The sequence below is a fragment of the Otolemur garnettii genome, unplaced genomic scaffold (genome assembly GCF_000181295.1).
Source record: "Otolemur garnettii isolate 467f Iridium unplaced genomic scaffold, OtoGar3 scaffold00028, whole genome shotgun sequence".
Lineage (NCBI taxonomy): Eukaryota > Metazoa > Chordata > Mammalia > Primates > Galagidae > Otolemur > Otolemur garnettii.
In genome coordinates, this window is record NW_003852423.1 from 12,362,835 (window position 1) to 12,370,404 (window position 7,570).

The 7,570-nt window shown below is 32.2% G+C and overlaps 1 protein-coding gene across 1 annotated transcript in view; it reads left to right on the forward strand.

Annotated features, from left to right (window-relative positions):
• The window catches only part of ZNRF2 (zinc and ring finger 2), a 98,531-nt gene extending 96,407 nt beyond the window's left edge, over positions 1 to 2,124 (forward strand). Inside the window, exon 5 of the mRNA XM_003788548.2 lies at positions 480 to 2,124. The gene's annotated coding sequence lies outside the window, so the exon portion shown is untranslated. The remainder of the gene's footprint in view (positions 1 to 479) is intronic.
• The last annotated feature ends 5,446 nt before the right edge of the window (positions 2,125 to 7,570 follow it).

The window sequence follows — 7,570 nt, forward strand, 5'->3', positions numbered from 1 at the left end:
TTGTTAATCCTGATTAGTTAGGAAATAGTTTGTTCTTCTTACTTTGGAATTGTTAGTTATTTGGGTAAGATATTATTAAAAAATTAAGTATGGGCAGCGCCCGTGGCTCAAAGGAGTAGGGCTCCAGCCCCATATGCCGGAGGTGGGGGGTTCAAACCCAGCCCCGGCCAAAAACTGCAAAAAAAAACCCCAAAAATAAAAAAACAAGTATGTATGCATTTTTACTTAGATATAGTCTTTATTATGGAAGGGGAATGAGTTTGTTATGTACTTGATTTTTTTTGGACTATTTTAAGCTTTAATTGGTCCTTCTGTGTTTTAATCTGTTCTTTAGCACACTATATAAGCTTTGGGAATAGTAAGAGATTTACAGTTTACAGTAACTATGGCAAATAGTCATAGGGAAACGGATGTTACATTTTGATTAATATTACTATTACAAACCACTGTTTAAACTAAATTTATCTGTTATTACACAGGTTTTCTTGTCTTCAGGATGCTTAAAAAACTGAGAGGATAAGAAGATACGTCTCTGAAGAAACAAAACGTGGGCATACTCAGCCAGAAGTCTGAGTTTTGTGAGACTTGGTAATACAGAGATGGACAATCATATAGGAAAAAAAAACCCTGCTGAGGAGAGGACAGTTACCACAGAACTCAGTGTACCAAACATGCATATCAAGGACACACAGGGATTTTGAAAATGCTGCACATCCCTTAATAGTCATCTACATAGGTAATACTGATAAACGTTTTGTATTCAGACGCCAAAGTTAACTGATTTAAAAGTTGATTTACTTTTTATTACGTTCTCTAGAGCTGCGCAACTAGTTGTGTTTTGATCTGTTTTGTTTTTTAGTTTGGGGTCTCTTTATTTTCCCCAACATAGTGTTCCTACATTCATCTATTCGTAAGTTGAAAACCACATAATTTGCATCTTATAAATTAAAGTCTTAAATGTGAAACCAAGAAATGTAATCAAGCAGTAAAAGCATTCTCTGAATGTAGACCATGATGTCAAGTTCTTCCATTTTTCTTTTCCCTAAGAGTGAAAAATAAGACTTCTATATGGGAAAGGTAAAATATGTCAAATATTTTTAATTTGAAGGTTTAATATTATCAGAATGCAGTCCAAAGAGTAAATCAAGTTACATAATTACATCTTAATTAATTAAATGTAGAATTGTCTACTGAATTTCAATTCATTAAGTATATTGTTTTCTCTTAAATAAAACTGGTCAACAGGTAATCAGCAGTGAATCATCTTGCAGCTATGCAACTTTTTAAAAAAATACAAATTGCAAATTTTAAGTGTTGCCAGCTACAATAACTTTGTTTTAACGGGTACTTTTTGTTTGTTCTTTTCATGTCATGATTTTGTTGTGCTTTGCATTCTCCAGGTAGTTTTCCCACATTTGGGTAGAATGTTAAGCAGGTTGTAAACTTAAGAAGGAGAAGGTAAAATAAAATTTTTTGGAGTGGAATTTTGAATAATTCAAGGGAAATTTTGTATACTTTTAAACATCAGAATTTAATTGGGATGCCAGATTTATAGCAATTTGCATTTTTCTGGATAATCTGGTTAGCATTTGATAATGATTTTTTCAAAGCAAATATGAAGATTTTGTTAATTTATAATTTATTAATACGTTATTTCTGTAATTGAAAATGTTATAGAAAGAGTCTTAAATTCAGTTTCATGTAGAGAGAAATGTGTTAAACAAAATTATGTGAATAAATAGTCCTACAAAATACATCTGAATGATTGCAAATACTGGAAGAGAGCTGTCAGGGCTACAATAGTGAGTGTCTTTTTTGTTTAATATCAAAAATACCAATAAGTAGATTTCCTGTTTTCAGCATAGGGAAAATGTCAGTGACTAGGTAGTGCACTTTACTTGGTATAACTGAAAGCTGCACAGTACTGTTTCCTTTTTTGAAGCTCTCTTTAAAGTATTTCAAAATTTGCTTTTTTATTTAATGCTGCTATTCTTCTCTAATTTTTTTCCCCTACTTCATTGCTTCTGTTTCATATTTTTGAAAGGGCAAGTACAGGAGCAATTGCTGCTACCCAGAAAAATTTGTGTATTATAAATAATTAAAAAGTTTTTAATTGCTTTCTGTGTCATTCTAGATCAGATAACATTTTCTCTAAAGTTATGCTGTGAAATGCCTTTTGTTATGCTGCAATTGCTAAAAGAATCCAAAACCTCCATTGTGACAGCTGACAGCACAGTTTCATAGGTGCTTTTCAATCAGTTATGGAAAATATTCTTCCCTCAACAGAAATATTAGAAATGTTTTTTTTCTGTGGTTATGAAATCTTAATTTGAATTTATTTTATTTCACATTTTTAATTTTGTAAGCTTTTATCCTTTCCTGCCCAGCCCTGGCAAGTAAAACCTCTTACTTAGAATGTGAATAGTTGATTTGTTTTCTATTATTGGAATATGGCAATAAGAATTATTTTGTCTTCTGTTCTTAAAGGAAGAGACTGACTAGAGCTATGGTATTTAACTGTATTCTCTATCACAGATTTTGTGATATAGTTTGCTTTTAACTATTATTTTCTTTTAACTATTGGCTTATGTTCACTTTTTCTTCTTTATCCTGCACCATGCTCTGGTAATTTACCCCATTTGTCATAAGGTTCTGTGCTGCAGCTGCTACAATAGAAGCTCCTTATGATTTTAAAGAAAGTTCAGTGTTTGGCAGTGTGAAGTACTACTTGATGATTATATTCATTTAGAACAGTATTTACTTAAGTTTGTTTATAGCAATCACTTTTTTGCCAGAATTTGCAAAAGTTAGCATTTTTTATGTTAAATCTCCATCAATGACTTCCTAAAAAGAACAGTTTAGAAATTAGAAAAAAAGTGTTTTTAAAGCCCAAATGCTTCAGTTTCTATTCAAAGTCAGAGTCATTATTCTGGAAAATATTATAAGTAATGTTCTGTATAATGTCACTCATAATATTTGTGAATCTATATGCAAATACTAGAATAGTGTAAGTAGGACATGAAATCATATTAGATATTTAAATATTTAGCTGAGACTACTGATAACTAAATAATATGGGGACACGATAAAGATCAAAAGCCTAGGTTATCAAGTTGGTTATAGCTTTCTAGAATCTTTGTAAATACTTGTCTTCAAATAAGATCACAGTACGTTTATAGAGAGCAGTATGTTCTGAAATTTCACTTTAGTGCCATTCTTTGTTCGTAATGGATTTATTGCCAATTTTGACTGCTCATCTTACTTTGATCTGGCTTTTTTTTTCCTTGCCAGAATGTTTAAAAGAAAGTAAAATTATTTTGTTTTACTTTTCAGCTCTTTGCCAGAGAAATAGACTAAGCATAGTTTTAATATACGTTTTTCAGATCTGGTTACAAATCAGATTACAGGTTGTATTTTAAGAGCAATATTGTGATTAAAATATAAATAATGATTTTTATAACTGATTTTTTTGTGATAGCAAAAACAACATTAGAAAGGTCATGTTACATAATATATAGGTTTTGGTTTCTTAGTGCAAGTCTTATATTTCTTTTAAATGTTATTCCTGTACTAAATGGGAACTATGTGGTCCTTTAGTCAGCTTCTCCGTGGAAAGTAAAAGTAAATGTTACTCATTTACTTCAGTTTTCACCCACTAGATACTTTATTAGAATGTAGCTGCAAAATGACTGAGGATGCTCTCTGCCTATCTGCAATGTGTATTTCAAAGATTTTAGTTAGAATGAGTTAATAAAAATGGCAGATTCCTTTTCAAAGCTTATTTGACTCACAACTATATTTCTAAGTTTGGGTATAGTGAATTTTAAGGGCAATCATTTAAATTAATTTCTTATAGCAAGGTATTAGGGATATTCCTTTAAATGAAAAAGGCTATAAATTCAGTATGAATAGTACCCAACTTCATGTACTAACCTGGTGAATAGAAGAAGGGAATTATCCCAGTAATAAGCTACATTTGAACACAGCATGAAACTCTGGGGCTTTTCAAAATTCAAGAATAATTGAATTTATCTTTTAATTGACATCTGCACTATGCATTGATAATAGTATATAAATCATTTTATTCTTTCACAGAGGAAGTTTCTATGTAAATTCGATTGTTGGGAACTATGTAAAACTACATAGACGTAAATGGTGTTTATTAAATTGAGTGATAAACTCAATTGCTGGAAGTCTTCTAGTGATCTAGGCAATTTTGATTTGTCCTGAGGTAACTCACTGTGTACTGACAGTGACTAAATGTGATGTGCCCTTGTTCTTGTACAGATATTTTCTTGGTTTACAAAAGAAAAAAAAAAAAACTCTAGTATGCCAATATCTTGTCTTTGGCGCATTCCCTTTTTTCCTGAAGTATATAACTGCTTATTTATTTTTTGCTATGTTGTGATTAACTAGTTAAATTATCTGTTTTATGTCTACTTTTCTTTTCTACCCAGGTCTCTTCATTCTGTAACTAAATTGCTGCTTGGTTTTCTTTATCTGAAATTGCTACTTGGTGTACCCCTAGTAGTGAGTCATGTTCAGGAACAACTGGTAAAACATTTTTGGTAATAATTCATCCAAACAATACTTTGAGTACCATATTCTGTGAATGACATGCTCAAGCTAGGAAACTGGATAGTCTTTTTAAATCATAGAATTCCTGTATTAAATGGGAACTATGTGGTCCTCTAAGTCAGCTTCTCTGTGGAAAGTAAAAGGCATTGGAAAAATACCAGATATATTAATATTTAGTTTTAGTTGAAAATGCAACCCTACTGTATTTAGGGAAATTGGTTTATTTTTAGATATTTAAGCTATTGTTAATTTTAGATCAATGGCTAATAGTAAAATAGATTTTTGGTGCTTGTCTATAGAGAAACAAAGAACAGCATGGCATAACTAACATCCCAGAAATAGATGAAACGTTTTAAGTGATACTGCAGTATCTGTTAACCACTGTTGTGTTTCTTAACTCTGCCCTCAACAATTAGCTGTCTGACCCCTAATGTTGGCACCAAAAATGATTGTTCTCCTATTACTAAATTCTCATGCCTTTCTGCTGCTTTGGTAGATTAAAATTGATAGGCACTGATGATTTATGTTTGATAAACTTAAGTTCTGTCTGTATCTCATACAGTAAACTTGGTGCCAGAATCTTTAAAAACATTCATTATGGGTCAAAAGTATCTCGAGTACCTGTGTGTATACAATATGGTTAGCAGATCCTATAGTGAGATAAAGAGATTTTTGAACTTTAGTGATGATATTGATCTTTATTACACCAGTTCATTACATTTTATTTCTTTGTGACAACTTTTTATGTGGATTTTGTTGAAAATTTTGGTAATAATAGGTATTTAGCTCTATTGCTTTATTCATGGTTTCCACAACTCTTGCTGTAATATCTCTTATTTCTTCTATTCAAAAGTATTTTCATGTTAAATGAGGTATCAAAAATATCAATCCCAAAAAACAGAGAAAATGTGGTAGGAATAACTTGTATTAGAATATTCAAAACTAAAATGGAAGAATTCATTATTAATATTTTGATAAATAAAACTTCCAAATGATATTACTAAATTATCCCATTATTTAGAAATGAAAAAACAGGGAAAAATGCTTTTAAGGAAATTTGTCATATCCTCCCTATGTCTAGAAATTGAAAAAATATTACAATAAAACTTGAGAATTTCTGAATGCTGAAAATTACACAAATTAATTAATGTTATGTCTTTATTTTTGTATACCCATTCGCACAAAATTGAATCCAGAGTTATTAGTTAAAATTCCGTAATAACTTAAGAAGTGACTGACTGTACTAGTAATGGACAAAAAGGTCTGTCTTGATTACCCCAACCATAATTAAAGATGTACTTTGACGTTTCTAATATAAAACCTATGTATAAATTTTGTAATTGATATATGATTGGAGAGCTGTTAAGTTTGGGGAAGGAATGATCTAGTGTGTAATCAGTAACATTTTAAATTTAGATTATATTTAGCAATATTCTATTATGTTTCCAAAAGCAGAGTAATAAATTTTTTGAAGCACAGGTTTCATGACATAAAAGATATTGGTTAGTCTGAGGTAGAATACATGTATGTAAATACCAGACACAGTAAACACTTAACGTTAATGGCCAGTATACATATTTATGAATATTTATGAAATATTTGTGCCTATTTATGAATAATTTTTATTATTATTGCCAGTCATGAGATATATTCTAAGACCTCATCTAATGTGTTTAAAGATGCCGAGGTATAATAGAGAAGATTATAGGTTCTGATTTCATTCTCACTAAAATCTAGTGACCTTACTCTTTTAGCAAATATACATTAAGTACTACTTGCTTCATTGGAGTGTTAGGGACCAAGAACATAGAAACAAAAGATAGCAGGTGACCTCTAGGAACTTAATTTTTAGTGGGTGAAACAAATAAGTAAATAAGCATGTAATAGAGAATAATAAATGCTGTGATAGATACAGGAGGCACAACAGAGAGTTAATAAACTCAAAGTAGACTAGAGAATGGTTAAATTTAAGAAAAAACAGATTGTAGCTCTAGAGATATGAATAAAGGAACATGAAATGGGAAGTTTGGGAATGGTATTCCTAAGCAGAAAGCTTATAAAGAAATGAGAAAAGCATGACACTCTTACCAAGTTGCTCTGTCTAGAGAGGCAATGAGATTAAGATCCTATAATTAGAGGATTTTAAGGAGGAAATGATAATCACATTTATAGTTAAGGTTAGAGAAGGCTGAGTTGGGAGGCAGAGAGACCTATTAGAAAATATGTACTAATTCAGGTGAAATAGTGAGGGGGCAGAACTTAAGCAATGGCAATAGAGAAAGCAAGGATGAAAGAACTTAAAGATGTAGACCATAGAATTGACTCAACTTAGTAGTCATTGAGATATTAGGCATGAGAGAAAACAAGACAAGGTAAACTTCTAGTTGTACTTTTTTCACATGTTAGAGGATTGTCTCCCTGGGGAAATCTGATCACTGATAAGAGTTTCTGCTGGAGAATTAGACATAAAGAACATAATAATAAAGTGAAGGAGCTGGATCTGAAATGGGAGCCAGAGCCTGGAGAGAGAAGCCACACAGGACTAATTAGCTCATTGTGAGAATTCAAGGTGTGTATGTGTTTGTCTATCTGTCTACCTTAGTGTATTTTTTTTGTTTCTATGACAGAATACTTGAAACCAGGTAATTTGTTTTGTTTTTTTTTTTTTGAGACGGAGCCTCAAACTATCCCCCTGGGTAGAGTGCCGTGGCATCATGCTCACAGCAACCTCCAACTCCTAGGCTCAAGCGAGTCTGCTGCCTCAGCCTCCCAAGTAGCTAGGACCACAGGCGCCCGCCACAACGCCTGGCCATTTTTTTTTGGTTGCAGCCATCATTGTTGTTTGGCGGGCCCGGGTTGGGGATTCGAACCTGCCACCTTAGGTGTATGTGGCTGGCGCCTTAGCGGCTTGAGCCACAGGCGCTGAGCCGAAACCAGGTAATTTGTAAAGGAGATTTACTTCTTACAATTTTAGAGGCTGGGAAGTTCAGGA